The sequence below is a fragment of the Rhinopithecus roxellana genome, chromosome 15 (assembly GCF_007565055.1).
Source record: "Rhinopithecus roxellana isolate Shanxi Qingling chromosome 15, ASM756505v1, whole genome shotgun sequence".
Taxonomy (NCBI): Eukaryota; Metazoa; Chordata; class Mammalia; order Primates; family Cercopithecidae; genus Rhinopithecus; species Rhinopithecus roxellana.
The window spans coordinates 104,187,678-104,211,287 of NC_044563.1; the positions used below are offsets into that span (position 1 = coordinate 104,187,678).

A 23,610-nucleotide genomic window follows, 5' to 3' on the forward strand; every position below is an offset into this window, starting at 1 on the left:
CTTGACTGAGCTCCAGGTAAAGTTGGAAACTTCTCCCGCAAACAGACCTTCAGCTTCTCCAGCGGGGGTGTGTGTTTGGAGAGGAGGGTCTCCCTTTCCTGCTTCCACAGATGGGGCACTCACAGTATTTGGGGTGTCTCCCAGGTCCTGCAGGAGCAGTCCATTTCCTTCAGAGGGTCTGTGCTTCCTCTTGGGATTGCCAATTTGTTTTTGCAGTCCATCTGGAGCTCAAATTCACAGTGCAAGCCTCTGGATGCTGCTCTGTCTGAGCTGCAATCTAGTCCTGCTTGCCATCCGCCATGATCCCCTCCATCATGATAAATGTAAATTTTGAAGCTGAAATTATTCTGAAAAATTTAGTTTACTTAAAACTAAGCTTGGCAGACACTTACTAGAAATAAATAGTTGTAGACGTTCTGGAGTATCTTCTGGGAACAACAATTAGGAATAGCCTAATGTCAGAAAATAACGACAGAGATTTCATGTTGCCTTGTTTCTTCCCCAGAATCCAAAAGTAGAGGCCTCCAGCTATATTTTATTATAATGGTTTTCTCAGTGTGAAAATTTGGCCTTCATCAAGGAGACTTCACTTTATAAACTGTAGCACAACTGTAGCACATTTCCATTTCTTGTCTCTACCTTCCGCGAACTACTTTAGAACAATTTAAGCCTGAGTTCTTAATCAGAATTTCATACTAGCAAGGGAGAAACATTATACTTGACTTGAAATTATAATTTCTTGAAAAGATATAACTATGATAATTGATATTATTTTGATGATACAAATTTCTTTGTGTATCCAGCCAGAAGAGGTATCTGAACTAGAAAAACAGTCTAGAAACTCTAGTTCCATAGAGGCTTATGTACTGGGTGTATGCATGCCACACTGAGGTAAGAATTGCTGTATAAATGGGCTCTGAAACTTTGTTAGTCCTGTTTTCAAAGAGTTTTCAATCACCTTGATCTAAAGAAAATGCAAAAATCCCTGACATTTCAGAGTCTGTTGTCTGGGTTGTGGTTTGGATGCCTCAGGAAACTGCATTGGAGTGGGAAAGAATTAGAACAGCCTTGTTTTAAAGCAAAATTTGTCATTGGACAGGGAAACCTCTTGGGGAAAAGTTAGAGAAGGCACAGCATGCCATAAGAACTAGAAAGAGAACTAGATTAACAGAGAAGATAATATTTTCAAAGGTCTAAGAATAGCTAGGGAGGTGGAGGTGATCCCTTGACACAAATACTCTTGCAGGCATATGGAGCATGGCAGTGGGGAGTTCAGGAGCAGACGACATTTAGGTAGTTGCATTGGTAGTTGGCAGATGGCATTTTTTTTTTATTTCTCTCACCACCACCCCCATATGTAATCCCTAAGCAAATCTTAACTCTACCTCCATAACAAATTCTTAATCTTCTACTTCTATTTCTACTGCTGCCACCAAAGATCAAACCATCTCTCTCATGTATCACTGATCTACGACTGCTCCCTTCAATTAGTTCTCATACATGGTCAGAATGGTAGATTGAAAGTCTAAATCAGGCTGGGCATGGTGGCTCATGCCTGTACTAGTACATTGGGAGGCTGAGGCAAGAGGATTTCTTGATCCCTAGGAGTTTCAGACCAGCCTGGACAAAATGGCGAGACCAGGTATCTATAAAAATTAAAAATTAAAAAAAAATTAGCCAGTCATGGTGGTGTGTACCTGTTACCCCAACTACTCAGGAGACTAAACCCAGAAGTTTGAGGCTGCAGTAAGCTATGTTCATGCTACTGCAATATAGCTTGGGCAATAGAGCAAGACCATGTCTCTTTTAAAGAAATAAGTCTAAATCAAATTATTATTTTCAAATGTAAAATTCTCTATGAACTTTTCATTGCATATAGAATACAAAGAAATTGCTTTACCTCACCTGCAAGGCCTAGCTCTCTGAAGTATGTTGAATGGTTTTACAGAAAAAAAATCTACGTACTAACCCCCAGAAGCCAGATGTGACCTTATTTGGAGAAAACAGTCTTTGTGTACATAATTAAATTAAGGATCTTGAAATTAGATCATCCTGGATTATCCAGGTGGACCCCAAATACAATGACAAATGTCCTCATAGAGACACACAGAGGAGAGACACAGGGAGAAGAGAAGAAGGGCCATTTAGGAGTTGAGGAAGAGAATGGAGTCATGTAGCTACAAGCTAAGGAAGACCTAGAGCCACCAAAGTTGGAAGAGGCAAGGAAGAATTCTCCCCTAGGGCTTTTGAAAGGAGTACAGCCCTGACAGCATCTCAGTTCCAGACTTCCAGCTTCCAGAACTGCAAAGGATACATTTCTGTTGTTTTATATCATCAAGTTTGTGGTAATGTGGCAACCACAGGAAACTAATACTTTCACCAGCCACATCTCTGACTCTTTTGCTTGCCCCTGTTGTATCTACTAGACTGGCCTCTTTCTTTCCCTTATTATTCTTTAAGTACAATATGCTCCTTAAAAATTGAAGACTTTATGTTAGCTATTCTCTCTTCCTGGAATATTTTTCTCCCAGGTGTTTTTATGTCTAAGTTCTTTCTTGTCATTCTTGAATTTACACATCTCTTTTTCAGAGGGGCCTTACCACCAATTTAAAGTTTTCTCTCAAACTATCCCTGCTTGCAGACAACATGATCATGTGTCTGGAAAATCCCATAGTCTTAGCCCCAAAGCTCTTTAAGTTAATAAACAACTTCAGCAAAGTCTCAGGATACAAAATTAATATACAGAAATCACTAATATTCCTATACACCAACAACAGTCAAGCCAAGAGCCAAATCAGGATCATAATGCCATTCACAATTACCACAAAAAGAATAAAACACCAGGAATACAGCTAACCAAGGAGGTGACAGATCTCTACAATGGGAACTGCAAAACACTGCTCAATGAAATCAGAGATGACATATACAAATGGAAAAACATTCCAGGCTCATGAACATGAAGAATCGTTATTGTCAAAAATGGCTATACTGCCAAAGGCAACTTATAGATTAAATGATATTCGATTAAACAGTAAATGACATTCTTCACAGAACTAGAAAAGATTATTTTGAAATTCATGTGGAACCCCTGTCCCCCCCACCCCCACAGAAAGCCCAAGTAGCCAAGGCATTTAAAGAACAAAGCTGGATGCATCACACTACCCAACTTCAAACTATGCTACAGGGCTTCAGTAACCAAAATAGCATGGTACTGGTTCAAAAACAGACATATTAATGGAACAGAATAGAGAAGCCAGAAGTAATGCTGCACTCCTATAACTATTTGATCTTTGACAAAGCTCACAACAACAAACAATATGGAAAGGACTCCCTATTCAATAAATAATGCTGGGGTAACTGGCTAGCCATAAGCAAAAGATTGAAACTGGACCCCTTCCTTACACCATATACAAAAATTAACTCAAGATGGATTAAAGACTTAAATGTAAAACACAAAACTATAAAAACTCTGGAAGACAATCTAAGCAATACCATTCTGGCCATAGGAACAGGCAAGGATTTAATGATGAAGACACCAAAAGCAGTTGCAACAAAAGCAAAGATTGACAAATGGGATCTAATTAAAATAAGGATCTTCTGCACAGCAAAAGAAACTACCAACAGAATAAATAGACAACCCACAGAATGGAAGAAAATATTTACAAACTATGCATCTGAAAAAGGTCTAATATCCAGCATCTATAAGGAACTTAAACTAATTTATAAGAAAATAACAAAGAACTCCACTGAAAAGTGAGCAAAGGACATCAACAGACACTTTTTTTTAAAAAAAAAAGACATACATGTGGCCAGCAAGCATATGACAAAAAGCTCAACACCACTGATCATTAGAGAAATGAAAATCAAAACCACAGTGAGATACCATCTGACACCAGTCAGAATGGCTGTTATTAAAAAGTCAAAAATGACAGATGCCAGTGAGGCTGTGAAGAATAAGGAATGCTTATATATCGTTGGTGGGAGTGTAAATTAGCTCAACCATTGTAGAAAACAGCGTGCCAATTCCTCAGAGACCTAAAGTCAGAAACACCATTTGACCCAGCCCTGCCATTACTGGATATATACCCAAAAGAATATAAATCATTCTGCCATAAAGACACATGCACTTTGTATGTTCATTGCAGCACTGTTCGCAATAGCAAAGACATGGAATCAACCTAAATGCCTATCAACAGTAGATTGGATAAAGGAAATGTGGCACATATATACCATAGAATACTATGCAGCCATAAGAAGGAATGAGGTCATGTCCTTTGCATGGACATGGGTGAAGCTGGAGGCCATTATTCTTAGCAAAGTAGCACAGGAACAGAAAATCAAATATTGCATGTTCTCACTTATAAGTGGGAGCTAAATGATGAGAACACATGGACACATAGAGGGGAACAACACAGAGGGTAGCCTATCAGAGGGTAGAGGGTGGGAGGAGGGAGAGGATCAAGAAAAATAACTAATGAATACTAGGCTAAACACCTGGGTGATGAAATAATCTGTACAGCAACCCCCATGACACAAGTTTACCTATATAACAAACTTGCACAGGTACCCCAAGCTTAAAATAAAAGTTACATAAAAAGGAAAAGAAAAAATAAAGTTTCCTCTCAATAATTCTTTTAGTTATTTTCTTTTCATCTCAGCAATTATATCTACCTCATCTTTTTTTTTTAATTATTTATTATCTGTCTAACTTACAAAAAGTCAGCCCCATGAAGTGAGAGGTGTTCACTATCTGATTCATTGCACAATCCCCAGTGTCTAGAACAGTCTCTGCTATTAAGTAAGATATTAATTAATGTTGAATAAGAAAAAAAAATGTAGGAAAAAGGCTATCAGTGCTGGAGGCAGTTACGTTGATAAGGCTGGAATCTAGGAATTTGAGCAGCAAGCTAGGTCCTTAGTTTTTGAGGGACTGGGAGATTGGATATGTTATAATAAAAAGACCTAGATTTACGTGACAGGACAGGGATCCTATAAGAGATCTGAAATAAATATGGAGGTGTGGTCTTGGGACCAAATTGGGAAAATTTCCCAAAGTCATATAGGGTACAGAGTAGAACTTCTGAAGCCTAAGATCAGTAATGATGTCATGAGGCTGTGTGAGAGTTAGGCCTAACAAGATGGCCAGGATTTGTTCTACCTGCAAGTGGAGGTCAGTACCCACTATTAAATGGAGAGAAGGGCTAATGAAGTTGGGAAAATGTCAGACACTTGCAACATGAGGCACGAGCTACAGTCCCAACTGCTTTGGTAAAGAGAACACTTGGCTTTCTGATCATCTAGACATAACCATTTTCTAGTGGATTAAATCTAGGAGACTAGGTCCTTCCCAACAGGACCCACTTTAAGTAAAGTTTAAGTTTGAAAGCAATGACTTAATCTGATCCTGTGTGCTCTCAATGGTGCTATACCACTGCAACATAGAAAGTGCTATACCCAATGCCAGGCTGACACAGAGTTCCCACAGTATCTAGCTACCAGTGTTGAGCAGGAAGTCCATCACTCATGGTGTCATTATTCAACTTTTTATGCCTTGTCTACCTTATTATCAGTTTAAGAAGCTTAATGAGGATGTCTTAGTCCAACTCAGAAATTAAGGAAAGCATATCATCTGAGGATAAGAAATGTTGTTTTAGAATAATATAAACCAGGAGGACTATTTTTAGATGACGGGAAGGTCTTAGAAGCCACTCCGTCAGGAACACCATTTTTCTGATTTTCTGCAGGTTGGAGAGTGTCTTTATGCAGCATCCTTCGGGGCTCTTTGTGACTATTTTCTAAGTTAGCTTAATGACAACAGAGACATGTGGATATTGTATTTTAAGGCTTACAGCCATTTTTGAGTTCCTTTAGACAGGGTCTGTTGAGGCATCCCCTCACAGGGTATAGCTTGTCTCATAGAAGTTATTTCAGCATTTTTCACTCTCTCTGACTTTACCCTAGCTTTGCTTTTGTTATTGTTAGGTGTATATTTTGAAAATGACAAACAATCAGGTTGAGGAAAAGGTCTATAGTGTGTTTGTGTCTGTGGGCGTAAATGTGGAATAAATATATATAATGCACAGTGGCTGATATTTTGTGTCATTTATCTTCACTTGTGAAAAGAGATGGGATAAGTCACTGACGACTGTTCCAGTCCTGATCCATCCTTCATCACTACACTCATGAAGATAAATGCCACATTTCAGGAGAGCACAGCTATCATGTGTCCTTTCAGACTGGAGAGTCAGATCGGTTAGAGCAAGAGGTCAATCAGGCGCTGTTACTTAAAAATCAAGGACATTTTATATATACCATCTCCTACCCCATATACTTTGCTCTCTCCTATTAAACTAGGGTACTTCTAGCAGCCAGAGAGATGATTTGGTAGCCTTTATAATTTCATCTATGTCTACAGATATGCATTTAATTTAAACAATCCATTTCCTGGTATATGCCCAGCATAGAGCTTTGCAGTGACAATGCACTGATCAAAAGAATATCCTCCTGGTCCTTATACTGATAAATATCAAAATGAAGCAAACACTATGGAAAAAATAATAATAAAGTGTTTTTTTTTTTTTTTTTTTTTTTTTCCCTGTGAGCAAGTTAAGTGAGAAAGGAGTAAGTGAGAACTGTTGAGAAGTGGTAATATTTAAACTGCTATATTAGAGAAAACAGTATGGACACTTTATCTTTCCCTATTGTACAAATGGCAGCATGACTGGATTTTAAGCTATGGTAAGGCAAATGGATGAATTCTCTGCTCTAGCTTGTAGACCCTGTTATAGGTAATCAATAGATAAGACCCCTTTATAACTCAGTAACTGAATGAACTGTTCCGGTTTTAATTTTAATTACCCATTCACAAATTGAATGTTTGAGGTTAGAAGAATTTACATTGAAATAAAAGTATTGGCTTTTTCCCCTTGGTTGGGACATAAAAGTTTATGTAACTAGACATAAGCCGAAAAGGATTTCCACAGATCCTAGAAATTTGATTGGCCAACTGGGCGTTTCTAAAATCATTATTTCTCTTTGGAAACTATTGTTTTGAACCACATGAAACTGTTGATAGTCACCAGTTTTTGACCTAGGAGATGACAATTTGATGAGATTCTCTGTAATCATGGTAATTGATTATATAATTTAAATTTTGGGATATGCTTTAGTTGTTTTTTCTATATGTAAGCTTATTTCACCAAATAAACTATTTCATTATCTTATTCAAGAAACATTTATTGAACACATATTACACAGCAGGTACTGCGGTGTATGCATGCCCATGGAATGGAATATGTTGGCTGTCCTAGTGGGGCATGCAGTCTAATAAGTCAGAAAGACACATAAGCAAGCAAGTATGAGATAGAAAAGCAGCACACTGATTGATAGTTGATCAATAAATGTTCTTTCCCTTCTCACAATGGACATAGAAGTGCAATGTGTTAAAGGAACACAGAAGAATGAGTCTCTATAAATTTACACAACCTGGAAGGATTCATTGCAGAAAATACCTCCTGTTTACCTTGTGTTAAAAGACCGTGTAATAGGCAGATAACTAGCCTAAGGCTTCAAATATTTGACTTCTTATATTAACTCATCACATATTAGGGCTTTTTTTTTAAACCTTAACAACATTATTTAACTTTCTTATACTTTAACTTTCTTAACTGCAAAATGAAAATTGTAATCTCGTTTGCCTTCCTCCTTTATTTGTTGAGGGTCAGATAGGATAATTCACATGAAACAATTTTTCAAATTATAATTTATAATATTAACAAAAAATACAATCTTCATCATCATCTTTCTTATTACCAGTCTTGTTTTCAACAACACCTTTCAACAAAGTGCTATGTAAAAGATCAAGGAGGATAATCACCTTGATTTGTATTTTCCCAAGTCCAGGCTTAATAATACATTCGGGGATGAGTACCACATTTGGCCTTAAATAATCATTTTAGAAAAGTAGATGAGTTGTTTAGCCATTTGTAAGTGTTTCGAGCAGTGCTCAATAAATAGTGAATGAAGGGTCTGCTGGTAGCAAATGGATAATTATGTTCAGCATTTTTTTAATGAAGGAGAATTTAGAAAAATACATACAATTCAAAGAAATTAACTCTCAGATAATAATAATTCCCATTATTAGAGAATGTATGACATGCCAGGCTTGTTGGTTTATGGGTATCATCTCATTTCAAGTTTAGAACAACCTTTTGAAGTTGACTCTATTCTTGTCACTCTAATTTTACAGATGAGGGAATTGAAACCTAAAAATTTATATAACTTCCCGCAAGTCACAAAATGACTATCTCTGATGATAGAATTTATGAGCTTAACTGCTGTACTTTTTACAGCTCTGATCTAGCTATTGTTACCACCCCCATGTTTATACTCTCCTTCATACTTAGTAATCCCCATTTTCTCCAGAAACGCCCTCAAGGAAGGCACTCATCTCTCTGAGCTTTAGTTTCCTCACCTATAAAATCGGGCTACTTTTGGAGATTCATCAATAAACAAATCATATAAACTCCATATCCTGGGAATTCATATTCTAGTTGGAGGAGACAGAAAATAAATATGTACATGTTATCTCTACTTTTGAGATGTTTTATCAACAGAAATAAAACAGAATAAGGGGACAGAGAATGATGAGAACAAGAGTGATTATGTTTTAAGCAGCCATAACCAGGGAAGACCTCTCTGAGCAAGTTTAGCAGAGCCCTGAAGGAAATGAAGAAGCAAAGTATACAGGTATTTGCGTGAAAGGTGGCACTATTGTCATGGAGTGCAGGCATAGGTATAGGTCTGTCTGGATGAAGGGCATTCCAGGCAGACGAACAGCATGTGCAGGGTTCCTGAGAAAGCACTATGCTTGCTGTGCAGGAGAAACAATCAGGAGCCAGTGTGGTGGTCAGAGTGGAGTGAATATGAGCGATAGTTGTAGGAAAATGAGATCAAACAACCAGGAGAGATGTAGGAAAAAAATTATGAATGGCCATTAGGACTTTAATATTACTCTGAGTGTTGTGAGAAGCCATTGAGCATTGAGAAGGAATACGATCTGACTCTAATTCAAATAGGATCCCTCCACTGTGTGGAGAAATTAGAAGCAGGAAACCCAGATATTGGACGAGACTATGGAATACTCCAGTTATCCAGATAGAAATTGGACCAAGACAAAGCAATAGATGTGTTTGGAGAAAAAACCAGAATATTGATACACAGAATTTCCAATACATGGGTGATAGGATATAAAGGTGATAAGGTATAGAGGTGATACAATCCAAAAACAGAATGTATGAGACTAAAAAAAAGTTTCAAGGTAGACATTGGCCTGAGCTACTAGAAAAATCATTCCTGAAATGGTGCTTGGCACACAGTAAGAGCTTAAAATGTTTAGTTGTATGAATGAATGAATTCAACTGCCATTAGAAAAAGTCTTTGTTGGGTTAAATCAAAATGAAGAGTTTGACTGTAGACAGGTTGATTTTTGAATCCTCCAAGTGGAGGTCTTGAATAAGCAGTAGTACATACAAGTCTGCGAGTCAGCTGGAGATTTAAGTTTGGTGGTCTTCAGTTTATAGATGGTGTTTAAAAGCATTATACAATCACCTAGAGAGTGCGTGTAGATAAATAAGAGGTCCACTGATTTGAGACCTGGGGCGCTCCAAGGTTCATTGGCCTGTGAGACAAGACATAACTAGCAGTGGATGTTGAGCAGAGTTATCACTGAGGCAAGAAGAGAGGCAAGGGAGTTGTTTCATAGGAGCCAAGTGAAAAAGGTGTTTCATAAAGGACAGAATGATCATTATGTCAAACATTAATAATTTTTGCCTAATATGAAAATTGAGAACTGGCTATTTGATTTAGCAATAAACATGTTTTCACTTGCCACCTTTTCTTTGCCTAACACACTAATTGTTACCTATGGCCTTCCTCTAAAGTTATAAATCTCAGGCACATTACATTCCAATTCATATTTCATATATCCTGTTGAAGAGTAGTTAATACTTCTTGAAACCATGAGATATGGGAAAACATTTTATAAGATTGAGTTTTTTTTCTCTCTCTTTTTTTTTTTTTTTTTTTGAATCTCACTGTGTCTGTGTCACCCAGACCAGAGTGCAGTGGCATGATCTTGGCTCTCTGCCACCTCCACCTACCAAGTCCAAGCCATTCTCCTGCCTCAGCCTCCCGAGTAGCTGGGAATACAGGCGGTGCCACCATACTGGCTAATTTTTGTATTTTTAATGGAGACAGGGTTTCGCCATGTTGATCAGGCTGGTCTCGAACTCCTGACATCAGGTAATCCACCCACCTCAGCTTCCCAGAGTGCTGGGATTACAGGTGTGAGCCACTGCGCCTGGCTGAGTTATCCATTTATTTTAAACCTATGGACAGAAAATCCACATATCATCTCTAAAATAAATTTTGATCATATTCAGTTTTACTTGTGTAATAATAACATTCATTAGTGATATATTGCTATGACATTCAAAAAGCATTTTTATTTACCTTGTCTGTTCCAAACAAAATCATCTAATACAGTAAAATGCCCAGCTGTGAAGCTTACACTGTCAGATTATACCACCTGCTAACAACTTTTTGTTGGAGTCAGTCATAGCCGTGGGCTTCACTCCTCCTTGTCCCTTGAAGATTTTAACATCTGCCTCCCTGTTGTTCTCTCCATACTAACTCTTGATAGGCTTCTTAGTGATTTTAATATCCATGTCAGTCCCTTGATCTTGATTACTAATTGTGAGGGATCTTTCTATCTGCAGTTGCTCTGGGTCTCCTTTTTGTACAGTCCCTACCAACTATATTTCCAATGTTGGATGACCTGCATTTGTTGGAATTACAGAAAGTTTCTTTTACTTCATTATACTTTGTAAAATGTGAGCTCAGCTGGGCGCGGTGGCGCGTGCCTGTAGTCCCAGCTACTAGGGAGGCTGAGGCTGGAGGATGGCTTGAGTCCAGGAGTTCTGGGCTGTAGTGCGCTATGCCGATCGGGTGTCCGCACTAAGTTCAGCATCAATATGGTGACCTCCCGGGAGTGGGGGACCACCAGGTTGCCTAAGGAGGGGTGAACCGGCCCAGGTCGGAAAATGTGAGCTCTGTCTCTTAGGATCTCTTTGCTTTAAGTACTGTGCATTCCCTCAGTCTCAGATTCTAATTTTTATTCTGCCAGTGCCACAGGAGTAGTGGGGTGAGATGAGAGATGTGTAGGGCGAGGAAAGATTTTATGTCTTCCTTGTTTGGGGATGTGGTGTTGGTGGTGGGCAATCCCAAATAGAGTTTGCAGCAGATGCCTGTGTCAAACTCTTAACATCCCATTTGACTTTAATAATGGAGTTTTCTATTTAACTGTTTCCTATCCATCATTATAATGCATTATCTGATTTAATCTTATGATGTGGTTCTGATCAGGACACTAGATCAGAGAGAAAATGTGACTTACTTAAGGTCATGTATCTAATAAGTCAGAACCAAGTATAGACTACATTTCTTCTGAATCCAAATGCATGTTTTTTATTGGCATTACAAAATGCATTGTTCAAAATGGCCAGTAGTTAAGAGAGTTGCTTTGGCCTTCTGCCCAGGATAGTGTTAAAATACAGTGGCCATTCAATAAATGTCATCAGTGGTGTCTGTGGTAATGGTTGTGGTGGTGGCAGATCAAGAATTGTCCTGAATTATTCTAATAGATGCTTTTATTTTCTTCTTCTTCTTCTTCTTTTTTTTTTTTTTTTCTAGATTGGCAAACACACTGCCTATTTACAGCATAGAGACCCCAGTGGAGAGCTAGGTGGGTGATGATTCATACTAAATCTTTCCCACAGTATACTGAACACTACAACTGCAGCTAATATGAAATGACTCATTAAACACTGTCAAATCTGATAATGGCAACGACTGGTTTTGCTAGCACGAGCAATTTGTGGGAAGTCCAGCTACTGCAAACCACTACTGAATTTCAAAATACAAGCTGCAATATAGTAGAAAAGACATATCCACTGAGTCATATTTGCAAATTTCTTGTGTTTCTCTTTGCCACTTTAGAAACAGCCTCATGTTCCCCGCTTGACTCAAGAGATGACTTTCCTTGGGATTCACTTATCTGGTGAGTGTTTCCTCATTCAGTCATATTTTATGGGCTAAATATTTTATAAGAGTATTAGTGGATTACGGACAGAACTGGAAATGTGGTTCTCCCGTGGCAATATTTCTGAAGCTCCCTCTTTACACCACCATCCACCAGCAAACCATCCCATACACATAAACGTATTTACCTTGTGTAGCATAGTTCCCATGAGTGGTAGTCCTGTCTTCAGAGAGATAAGATGAGGAGGTAGCAGGAGGCAGGAACACTGACTCTTTGCTCTGTGATTTATTGTATCGTCATTAAATTGTAATGTCCTTGAAGGCAGGATTCTAACTTATTTAGCTACTTAGTACCTATGAGCCATAGTTGGCCCTTTATAAATATTTGACAAAATTAATGCGCTTCCTTCCAAAAACTTTATTATTAAGGCAGGAACTGGAGTTTAACCTTCTTGTCTCCCTTGTCCCTGGTACAGTGACTGACACATAATAGGAGGAAAAGTACATGTTTGTCTAGTGAAAAAACAAAGGTGCAAATGAGTTCATCAATTAGATGGTTTCCTGCAGCCAAATTAATACCTAAGCAAGTGATTTTCAACCATCAGAGACAGAACAGTGATGGCCTCACATCATGTTTCTTCAGACCCCCAGGAGTAATGCCCTAAAAGTAGTTGTTTATTTTGGAAGGCAAAAGCTAATCTGAAGCTATTTTCTTTAGTTTTATATTCAAATACCTATAAAACAGAAAAACACCAGAGACCTATTCATTGCTCACAAATGATCTATGGGGCAATAATGTGCTTGTTTTCCCAGCTGTGCTGCACTTTGGTGCTATCTTGGGTTTAATTGAAAATACGCTGTGACCTTGGTTTTGTTCACTGGGCATGTGGGGGTAGAATTGGCATGAGGCCTCTGAAGAATTCCCTTTTCATGAATGTCATTTGACTAATTTGGGGTTCGCCTGAAGGAAATAATGTGTGAAGTCCCATAAAAAACAAAAAACAAAACAAACAAACAAAAAAAAAACAAGATGAGTTTTATTCGCATGCAATGCACATGGAGTTAATGATTTAAAAAAAGAAATCAACTTTTTATTTTGCCATACCTATTTGTTGAATTCTAAATGCTATCAGTATGATAATAGTATTGTCCCTAACTGTCTCATGTTTCATCATAATTAAATAAACAGCTTGTGAATTGCAGTCCAAAAAATGTCTGTGTTCCACTCCTAACTTAAGGGGTTTCCATAGAAACTGTGAGCAGCAAGTTTAACTGACATTTATTGGACTTGAGGCTATATGCAGCATTGATAGCTCACTGTTTTCCTCTCTAGTACTCTGTGTACGTGTCTTTTCTTCCTTTAACCCTCCGAAACTATTTTCCCCTCAGTTCTCACCTCCTCCTCTTCTTCCTCCCTCTCTTTCTCTTATTAGCAATGAGGAAGTAATTTGGACTTAGTTAGATTTAACAAATGCAATAATACTCAAATGGGCTCTGATACTTAAGTGTAATTGTGTTATTAGCTGGAAATGTTTTTCTTCAAAAATGAAAGAATTGGGAGTGAAGTTTACTAAGATAGCACACATTGGTAAGTAGGAACTCTTGGCTGTCACTTGGAAGTTTGTAGTCTGTGTGTCATAATCCACATTCATATCCAGCTGTGGCTTGCTCTTTATTTATTCAACCCAGACTGATATTTCTCCCGAGTCCTTATTTTCCTCCTGGAGAATAAAAACTGTGTGCTGATCATAATTCAAGAGAAAGTAAGAATTTACTTAGGAAAGATAAAATGTACTATATATTGAGTACCTACTGTGCAACATATATTTTGCTATGTACTTTTACTGATATTTTCTAGTTAACCCTACAAAATTCACTGCCAGATAGCATGTGGAAGGAAAATGAATCTGGAGCTGGCAGTTCAAGTTCAGGCCCCACCACAGAGTGACTGTAAAACCTTAAACATGGTACTTTAATGCTTTGTCTTGGTTGCTCAAAGACAAAATGGATAGGAGTACTTCTAAGCCATGAGGTTTGGTTAGGATTAGATGTGAGACTACAGCTAGTACATCATAGTAGTAGTGCTAGTCTTCATCCCTTTAAAAATGAGGAAAACAAGTTGCCAAAAGAATATGTCATTCAGCTTGGACAACATAGCAAGACCCCATCTCTATAAAAAAATTTAAAAGCAACCAGGTGTGGTAGCATGCACCTATAGTCCAGCTACTTTGAAGGGAGGCTGAGGTAGGAAGATCACTTGAGCCCAGAAGTTCAAGGTTACGGTGAGCTATGATCACACTATTGCACTCTAGCCTGAGTGGCAGGCAAGACTCTGTCTCTGAAAAAAAAAAAGGAAAAAAGAAAAAAAAGTCACTTATCCAAATTTACATAGCTAGCAGAAGATATGTCTACACAGTACAGTGGCTAAAAGGAGGTGGATTTGGACAGTACTAATTTTGTGATCTGGGTTAAGTGACAAACTTACAGAGCATCTGGCTGCTAATGTTCTTCATGGGGTTGTTGTGAGAATTAAATAAAACTGTGTATGTAAGTTAGTGCCTGTCATGGAAAGCATACCTTGTTTTTTGATCTCTTTGTCTCCTTTCCTCCCCTCACTTTTCTGATTTATTTTGGTTTTGTGTGAATTCAAAGTTTGAAAATGATTGATCCCCAAAGTCTATCTAATACTTACAGTTTAAAGTGATCTTACAATTCATAAACTATCTCAAGTTATCCTGATAACAATGAGAAAGGAAAGACAGATGCTACCATACACATTTTATAGGTTAGGAAAAAGGAGAGATCTTTAATATAGTGAATGAAGAAGCTGAGGTTTTACCTAATTCCCCGGAGTCCTTTTTATAATTAAAATTTCCAACTCCATTGTTCTTAATTTGGATCCTATATTCACAGCTTTTAAGGCTAAAACCCAACAGATATTAACTCCCCTTTCTAATGAATGTGAGAGGAAGACACTTTTGGTCAAGAAGAAGGAAAAGGAGACAAGGAGAGGGTAGTCTCTTGCAGTCCTGTTTCCAGGTCATTCTTTTTGGATCTGAAGGGACATGTGGAAATGTAATTCTCAATTTCAGGGATAAATGAGGCAATGACTTTGTGCGACAATATGCCTATGTTGCTGGCTAGAGAAAAGGGGTGAAGTTAAGAGAAAAAGCAAAAAAATAAAAATAAAAATCCAGATATCAATCAGCGATGTTGATTGACACGTGGTGAATTCATTACTAGGTTACTAGGAAGAGGAAGTGTGAGAGTGCAGCTAGGACAAGAGTCTGATAGGGCATGATTACTGGTAAAAGTGATAGTTCCTATTCTCACACACACACACACACACACACGTGCCCACATGCATACATAGGTGTACAGGTTTAATCAAAATAAACACTTCTTTAAATTAAAATGTTGTTGTTTCAAAGAGCTCATATTGGAGATAAAAATGATAGCTCTAGCTTTTTTTGTTGTTGTATGCTTATACTTGCCTTATTATTAGAATATTGATTCTCAACAAAAGCAAAATCAAAAACAAAACAAAAAGAATATTGATTCCATGTTATCTTTGGAAGAACCTTAAGCTACTATGTCCATTTGGTGAGTGCTAGTTCAGTTAAAACTAAGTAATATAATCTCTAAAGCCAATTATCTGCCACACAGAAATAACAATATGTCACAGTGTACTGAAAGTGCGATCAAGTAATGGTGCTGCAGGCAAGCCCTCTGTTCTGGAACTCCCACTTTTCCCCAGGATTCCTCCATAAGTTATATGATGCATGGCAACATTACAAAATTGGTGAAGCTGAATTTCTTAACTAGTTCTTAGATGAAAGTTAATTACAAATAGAAGTTTTAGTATTTTTCTTCCATGCCCTCACAGATCATCTTGGTAGCCTTGGGATTGAAGAGAGTAGGTAAGAAAAGTCTCTGTGGATGGGCCGGGTGTGGTGGCTGATGCCTGTAATCCCAGCACTTCGGGAGGCTGAGGCGGGCAGGTCACGAGGTCAGGAGATCAAGACCCTCCTGGCTAACACAGTGAAACCCCGTCTCTACTAAAAATACAAAAAAAAAAAAAAAAAAAAAAAAAAAAGCCCAGCATGGTGGCAGGCACCTGTAGTCCCAGCTACTCGGGAGGCTGAGGCAGGAGAATGGCGTGAACCCAGGAGGCAGAGCTTGCAGTGAGCTGAGATCTCGCCACTGCACTCCAGCCTGGGCAACAGAGCGAGACATCATAAAAAAAAAAAAGAAAGAAAGGAAGGAAGGAAGGAAGGAAGGAAGGAAGGAAGGAAGGAAGGAAGGAAGGAAGGAAGGAAGGGAAGAAAGAAAAGAAAAATCTCTGGATGGATACTGTAGCAGCCTTTTTTTTTTTTAAGGGACCAGGTGGTAAATATTTTAGGCTTTGCAAGCCATATAGTTTATCATAACCATTCAGTTCTGCCCTTCAATGTAAAAGCAGCCATAGACAATGGTTACATGTATGGGTGTGGAAGTCTACTAATAAAACTTTACTTACAAAAACTGGGGTGGTGAGCCCAATTTTGCCTATGGGCAGTAATTTCCAAACCATTCATCTTAGAGTTTTGCTTACATCTCCATTCCCCTTCTAGTTCTGCTCACATGTCAGGTGCAGCTTAAAAAATGGGACTAAGAAATGTAGGAATGACACCTATATCATAATTTAACCTAATTTTGTGGATTGTACTTTGTACACACTGATTTCTTATTAAAGTTTATTTTTGTGGTATGTCTTTGACATAGAAAGAAAACATAGTCTGTCCTCACTTTACAGATGGGTACAGAAAGTTTAAGTAACTTGCATTATTATCACTCAACATCTCTGATATCCATATTAGAATCTGTCAGCCCTGTGCTTTTTCAATTGGATTATTCTTTTAAAAATGCATCCTTTCAAGAATGAAAACATGGTGGGAAAAATAACTAAAAAGTAATTTTAGCCATCCAAATCAAGGAAACATAGTCAATAATGGTTTAAATAGGAGCATGCACAGGCTTCCCTACTTTCTGATCCCATGATGATACCATAAGGACCCAATTCCTTACTGCTTTTCATGTATAGCTCTATTTTTTTCCCATGAAATATTTTTGCAAATGATGCATTGCAGGCAAAGCGAATACAGAAAAATACAGGGAGTTTTTACTTTCCGTGGTACTGTGTTAACTGAAGCTCATTCATTCTGGAATTGAATCCTAGTTTTGCAAGGTTCTATGGTAACTAAGAGCAAATATAGGAATTGTGCAAAAAAAGAAAACTTGGTTTCAATATTCACAACCTGTGGTTAACACAGCATGGAGCAAAATGAGGAACTGCCTAAAGTAAATAAATAACTACGAATCTAATTTTCAAATGTCTGCATTTGCTGAATAATTCCCTTTTGCGGTCATTAGGAAGAAACAAAAAAATCACTGATTCCAGTCATTTCCATTATCTGACATGTCATCACCAAGGTTTCCTCATTATGCAATGTTAACAGTGTTGAGGTTACTTTAAACCAGTTTCCATTTCCAATTAGGAGGCCATCCCTGCTATCTGCATTCTGATTAAATGACGTTGCCTGGAAATCACAGAAAGAGTCTACTCTGTTTCCTCCCCTTGCTCAGATCTCATAAACACAGGCTCAATTAAAGAGAGTTTCTTTATCAGGTTTTTGTGGGTCATTTTGGTGAATTTATTAAACTCTTAAGTTATGCTGAAAACTGGAAAGCAGTGGGTCTGAGATATTCAGTGGGAGCCACTGGATTTGTAGGACTTACTTCAAAGTTGTAGGGACTATAAAATATACAGAAACCAGAGCAAGCCACAGGTCAAGAATCATGGGATCTGGTAAATATATATATAAGGAGTATCACATATTAAAGATTCCAGAGCAGAGATGGAAAAATCATGATGTTATTTCAGCTTATATTTTAGGTAAAAGTCAAAGCCTAACCCAGGCCATCATTATTTTATAGTTTGATTATTGAAATAACCTATTTCACTCTGTTCTATTCATATTCCATACCACTGAAGACTTGCTTTGCCTTAAATACTCTTCCCACTGTCCTTTTCCCTTCCAGTTTTGCCTGTGGGCAGTAGTTTCCAAACCCTTCATCTGAGAGTTTTGCTTGTATCTCCATTACCTTTCTAGTTCTGCTGACATGTTAGAAAGAAAAATCAAGTCCCTACAATCTATCCATGAGTTAATATCAAATCTCAATTCCTTGTCTATTTTTTATATTCTGGTGTTATTTCATTTATTCTACTTACTACTCCACTGCCTATGTTGTGTTTACTTTCATATATTCCCTACTCAACTTGTGCCTATTGTCAAACAAATTATTTCTCTTTTCGTGATTATTATTATTATTTAGAGATAGTGTCTTGCTATGTTGCACAGGCTAGGCTCAGATTCCTGGGCTCAAGTGAACCTTCTGCTTCGGCCTCCCAAGTAGCTGCGACTACACGCACGTGCCACATACCTGGTTCTTTCCCTTTTTTCTCTCTTTCTGCTCTCTGTTAGTGCATGTTCCTTATTGTGTGCTGCTATAATACCTCATTCTAAAGAATAGAGAATAGAATTTCTCTAGTACTTTCTGCTGCATTATAATTCCCCATGTACTCACCTGTGAATCATACTGCACTGTGAGATTCTTGATGAGAGACACTTGGCCCTAAGTGTCAAGAAGTGAGCATTGTGCTTGAAATTTGGTAGGCACTCAAAAAACATTATTGGACGAAAGTGCCTGTTTATTTCTTTTCTCTCTTGAAATGCTAGACCTTTTGCTTATTCAAATCTACATATCCCCTATATCCACTGTCCACGTACCTTTCACTGATTGCTCAAGCCTCACTGGTTCTTTCTGAACACCCAGACTACTTACAAGGATCTACGCAATCATAGACACTCCCTCAGTGGAGCATGTTGGCATTGGTTTATGACTATTGTTTATACTGGGCTTGTCTCAATACCCTGTTACAAATGATCAATGATGGCAAGTTACTGAATTGGAGTTCCCTGGTAAATATAGCATTAGAGAGTATACCTAGAATCATATATTATTATAGCTGAAATGACTGTAGACATTCTCTTTCCCCACACCCTAGTATAAAATGAATTCCAGACATCTTTAGTGCTTTGCCTGGGGTTATAAATATGTTTTTGGTTACTCTCTAGGAAATTGGGGTTTTGTACTATTTAATAATGAACAAGGAAGTAAGTACTTGGTAAAACATTGGAAGGTGATTTTTAAATCTGAATGACTCTATGTACATGATATTTATTCTCTTCGAATTGCCTTGCATGGTAATTTAAATTGCATTGCTCATTATAAAAATCCATATGCCTTTTGGGTGCTATTGTTGGTTTGTTTGTTTTCAACCTATAAAGGCATTGGTGACCTTAGCACAGGGCATTTTCTAAGGATTAATGAGAAGTTGGGGGTTAATGACTATCAACTCCTCCCAGCCAGTCATCAATCCAAAGGAAGCCTGGGAAGCAAGGCTATTAACCGCATTACCAACTTTCTGAAATCACATCCTTCTCTGCCTGCCTTGGCAAGGACTTAGGTTTCAGATGGGCTTGTTAGATCTTTTTTCAAAAGCACTTCTTTAGTTACTTGCTTTGTCATTAACCTAGATGAAAACAAAATACATATGGAAAATAATTTTCTACATATTTTGATTAAACATAATTTGAAATACTCAGCCCTTTTTATATGCTTTTCTCTCCCATATATTTTTCAAACTGAAAGTCTAGAGTAAATCAGCCTATTGTGCATCCCGAGAAGCTAAAACATATGACCTGTTTCTGCAGTTTACCCTCTTTCCAACAGCAGATTTGTTTATTGAGGGAGGATCCTTATTGGGGTTTTGGTTATATTTGTTTTAATAGAACATTATTTTTTCATATTTATTTCTTTTATAAGGTTGTTTTTCCACTGATATTCATAAGTACGGTGTTTTCTCCTTTGGCATCAGGCATGGTCACCCAAAACAACCTAAGAGATAAACATCAATGCATTTGTTAATGCATTACTACATTTTCCTTTGAGGAATAAACTATAGCAAAATGAAAGAAGATTCTGAAACAGAGAAGTTCCTATTTCTGCTCTGTTGAGGGAGCACAGGACCTTATTTTATCATTCTGCATCCTGATTCATACATTGCCGCAAAATGCTTAAAGAAATGACATGGAGTGACAAAATGTCACTTGTGTACTGGTGTTTGAGGTGTTTGGCAAAGATTGCTGTCACCAGGGTAGACTGCATCCCAAGACCCTTCCCAACGGGCATTTGTTTTGAGGAATTTACTCAAGACCTGGGTTTTTCCTCTCAGAAATTTGATTTTGGTAGCTCATTATGAGAAGGTTGTAAATGTACTTGCTAAACACGTAAGAAATTGATGTATAGAGCAGAATGCCAATTCGCTAATTTGTAGCTAGAACTCTAACAGACCTTCCAAGCACTTCAGTCTATCAGTTATTTTGTATGGAACTTAAACTTTTTTGGAGTCATAAATCTCTTTGAGAGTATGATGTTAAGACTAATGAATAATCTTTCTATAAAAATATGTAATCACATTTAAACAAAAATCGGCATATAATTTTAGGAGGTTCACAAATGATTTGAAGCCCATTAATAAACTTAGGAACCCATGATGGTATTGTACAATTTCATGGAAAGGGAAATAATAATCAAATAAGGTTATTGCTGAAAAATAAAACCAAGAGAACTTAATTGTATGATTCAAATTGTTATATTATTATAGTCGATGCATCAATCATTCTCCATATATGGACTTTAACTGTCATCAGTACTAGACAAGTAATGGAAACAATGAAGACAATAACACATATTCCTACAGTATTGATTATGTACAAGACACTGTTCTGAAAGTTTCTATATTAACTCATTTATCCTCACAATAATAGAGTCCAAAATCACAATACTCAATCCCCAGGCAGTTTCACAGAAGGGTACTACAAAATTTGTTCTGTTTTTTAAGTCTCCATGTACTATTAGTGTCTGCTTAGTTGTGTAAGCAGCTAGAAATCTGCAACAATCAACCTTTTCTTGAGGCCACATATTTATTTCTATATTAAGCATACATAATACGCAAGATACTCTGGATGTAATATTTAGGAGACAGGTTACTGCTGCTAAGGATAGATTTTTTACCCTAACCCATCATTTTCAATCCCCTATTTACATGCTGACTTTTGGTAATTTACTTCTTCACAATTTTAATATATAAGCTTTCATTTGTTTATATGGAGGGTGGCAAGGAGTAATTATTGAGCCCTCTCTTTATCATTTAAACTAAGTTTTATACCTTTTCTATCTTTTTGGTTCACATGTAAGTCTTAGCAATGGACTTCAATACATTATGTTTTTATAAAATTCATTTATCAATTTGGCTGCTGACTATGAATTAAAATATGTGACATATTTCAGTAATTCAATTCAGCTAATATTTATTGAATGCCTAAATAGCATCCAGTTTCTGTCTTTGAGAAAGCTTATGATGAAATAGGTTGAACACATTCCCAAACATTTACATGCAAACACAGATTTGGTAAGTGTTACAGTCTTGGCTTTACAGACAATTTAGGGGAAGGATGGATATTTATACTGATCAATAAGGCTGGTGACAGCCTAGTAGAAAGAGCCATTGTAAAATTGGCTCTGACTGGATACAATTTTGATTTAAAAAAATCAGGGTAGGTAATTTCAGTCTAAAATAAGAAGGAGCAAGTCCCCAAAGAGGAAAAGTAGAGGGAGTATTTTTAGAGTTGGAACAGACTGCAGCCTAGACTGTGTTAAGAACAGTAGGAGATAGGACTGGGAAAACAGAATGGCACAGCACTATGGAGGGGCTTACATGTCACACGAAGGCTGTGGTTTTCAAAGAGGACAATTTTGCCCCCCTGGGGACATTTGGCAATGTCTGGAGACACTGTAGATTGTCACAACTGAGGTTGCTACTGGCATCTAGTGGGTAGAGGCAGTAAAGGATTTTGGCTTAATTCTGTAGGCACTGGGGAACTATTGGTGGGCTATGCTTTCTTGCACTGTGATTGTCTAGGTGCCTATGTATTGTTATACTAAGTCTGCAAAACATTGCTTTGAAAATATCCTATGGGAAAAATATGAAAAGAAAAGACCACTTGTGGAGATAAGGAATAACATATATTAATCATTAAATGTCCCTTGAACTTGAAGAAAAAAAGAAAAGGAAGAAAAAACAAGCAACAGTTTCATGCATTGTGGATCTCCAGACTTAAAATATTAGCACAAAGGAGAATGTAGGCATTGTTACAAACAGGCATATTTCGAATCACTGGAGCATTCTGATTTCATTACCTGGAGAGTGAAATATCTAGCAGTACATGGAGCTCGAGATTTTAAATATTTTTGTCTGGTTATACATTTCACTAAAGCAAATGGCTGTCAAAAACATAAACATACCCCCAAACACCTCAAATCCCACCCTGTAATTTGAGAAACAAGTTGATCATCTATATTTTACATTTTCTTAAATAATTAATATCTAAAAGTGAATTAAGATCAAAAGGATTTATAAACAGCCAGAAACCTCATGCCAGGTACACTTATCTCTCCAGCATCATGAGAGGGTAAACAAGCAGGAAAAAAACAAATTAATTTTATTTTTAGCCTGCCAAGCTGTGAATGTATCCCTGGGTCGGATTTTTTAGCATGAAGTAGATTCGACTTTTTGTTGCTAAGACAAGGTTTGGAGCCGCCATAGCCTTCCCCAGTCCCTTGCTTATTCTATCTTGTTGCTTTAGATTGTGATAGTAGAATGAGAAGATCTTTTCCACCCATGGATTTTTAAATAAATGGTTCAAATGAGTGTCTGTAGCAGGAATGTGGTGATCAAGAAGCCCTTCCATTTTAAAGGCATTTGCTGACTCTAGGAGTTCCTTTCTCTGTTATAAAGTGGTCTGATCCAATGCAGTGACCTGAAAGATAAGCCAGTCCTCCCTAGTTCTGGAGTACATGTAAGGCGGAAGAAGCAAATCATGAAAACAACTAAGCATCCTCTTAGGCAGAAATTTTCAAGGCAATCATGTTATTTTAGGCACATACAGCAGAGGGCATTGTTTGGTCAAACATAAAACAGGGCTGCTACTGATAATAATAGACAAAGAGAAAGAAATAGGGAAATCTCCCCAACTTTATCACCCACCCCATCCCCCTCAAAAAAAAAAAAAAAAAAAAAAAAAAACATGCAAAGAGAGCAAAGAGACAGTGAGATAATCTTTAAATTACTGTTCTTCCCAGCTCTTGGCAGGAGAAACTTCTATGAAAATAACTACAAACTGGAAAACATTATTCCAAAAATCGATGAAATTCCTGCTATGTGAATGGAGTTCTACTAGTTGCTAGGGATCAGTAAGTGAGTATGACATCCTATGGGTCCTTAGTGAGTTTACAGCCTTGACTTTATGAGTTTTCAACCTGCTTCTGTCTGGTTGAGCACTCATT

At 37.5% G+C, this 23,610-nt stretch overlaps 1 protein-coding gene across 4 annotated transcripts in view; it reads left to right on the top strand.

The window, feature by feature from the left end:
• Positions 1–23,610, top strand: part of LRRC4C (leucine rich repeat containing 4C) — a 1,344,784-nt gene that overhangs the window by 1,305,786 nt on the left and 15,388 nt on the right. For 3 of the 4 annotated variants that reach the window (XM_030918791.1, XM_030918790.1, XM_010376637.2), the window contains one exon: positions 11,752–11,803. The exons of the other annotated variant lie outside the window; for it this stretch is intronic. The gene's annotated coding sequence lies outside the window, so the exon portion shown is untranslated. The remainder of the gene's footprint in view (positions 1–11,751; positions 11,804–23,610) is intronic. 4 annotated transcript variants of the gene reach the window in all.